The 1,360-nt window shown below is 48.5% G+C and overlaps 1 protein-coding gene across 2 annotated transcripts in view; it reads right to left on the bottom strand.

Moving 5' to 3' along the window:
• Window positions 1–1,360, bottom strand: part of pik3c2b (phosphatidylinositol-4-phosphate 3-kinase, catalytic subunit type 2 beta) — a 53,061-nt gene that overhangs the window by 23,118 nt on the left and 28,583 nt on the right. The gene's annotated exons all lie outside the window — the stretch shown is intronic.

Below are 1,360 nucleotides of genomic sequence, written 5' to 3'. Positions count from 1 at the left end.
TAGGTGAGAAATCCCAACCAGAAGACCCCTAGTGAGAGGAGATGGGTTTTCAGTAACGGTTTAAAGGTGTCCAGAGAAGGGGCAGCTCTGATCTCTAATGGCAGCTGATTCCATAGCTTTGGACCAACTAATAGCAAATGCACCATCACCTTGAACTTTAGCTGAGATCTGGGTTATAACTGTTTGGGAGACCTGAGAGACCTTCCTGGAAGGTAAGGATGTAACGAATCAATAATCTAGGGGGGTGCACTTTGAAAACAAAAAGCAACACCTTAAATTGGGCCAGAAGCCAGTGGAGTGAAGCGAGTATGGGTGTTTGATGATCGTGGTTACGTGCGTTTGTCAAGAGACGAGCGGCAGCGTTCTGGACCAAGTGTAGACAACAACGGGACGACTGATTATTTCCTACATGTAATGCATTACAATAATCTAACCTCAAACTGATAAAAGCATGAATTACCTTTTCAAAATCTTTAAAAGAGGGAAAAGGTCTGGAGCTGATTCCAAGTGTTGAATTTGCATTTGGCAGCTGTCCACTGGAGCATGTGGTCTAAAGAGGTACCGATGCAAGTGAAGGAGGCCATCGTAAGGCTTAAAAAGCAAAACAAACCTATCACCGAGAGCAGAAACTTTAGGAGTGGTCAAATCAACAATTTGATCCATTCTCCTTGAAAGGGAATGCACTGCTGAGCTCAGCAGCACCAAACGGCCTGGAAGACCATGGAAGACAACTGTGGATGTTCGTAGAATTCTTATTTGTGTTACTTATTTATCTACTTTATATTTCATTTGTATTTTGTGGCATTCATGTGGATGGCAAAGTAAGAATTTCACTGTACAGGGAAACACGTTTCCTAACTGTGCATATGACAAATAAATACTTTGCCCTTTGACCTTGACCTACCTTGGTGAAGAAAAACCCCTTCACAACATCCAAGTCAAGAACAGTCTGGGGGAGACAGGCGTAGCACTGCCAGAGTCTGCGATCAGGAAGCGTCTCCATGAATGTAAATGCAGAGCATTTACCTCAAGGTGCAGACCACTGGTAACACTCAGGAACAGAAAGGCCAGAGTAGGCTTTGTCGGAAAAGATCTGAACAAGGCTGCACAGCCCTTTATGAATAGATTACGATCAAGGACCGTGACGTCGCCCGGCATGGCGCAGCCGGGGCCCCACCCTGGAGCCAGGCCCGGGGTTGGGGCTCGAATGCGAGCGCCTGGTGGCTGGGCCTCCCCTCAAGGGGCCTGGCCGGGCTTAGCCCGAACGAGCAACGTGGAGACATCCTCCCGTGGGCCCACCCTCCCGTGGGCCCACCACCTGCAGGAGGATCCGTAAGGGGCTGGTGCGCAGTGGATTCGG

The sequence above is a fragment of the Monopterus albus genome, unplaced genomic scaffold (genome assembly GCF_001952655.1).
Source record: "Monopterus albus unplaced genomic scaffold, M_albus_1.0 scaffold121.1, whole genome shotgun sequence".
Taxonomy (NCBI): domain Eukaryota; kingdom Metazoa; phylum Chordata; class Actinopteri; order Synbranchiformes; family Synbranchidae; genus Monopterus; species Monopterus albus.
Note: the sequence above shows the minus strand (reverse complement) of the source record. Positions and strands in the feature narration are given on the sequence as shown.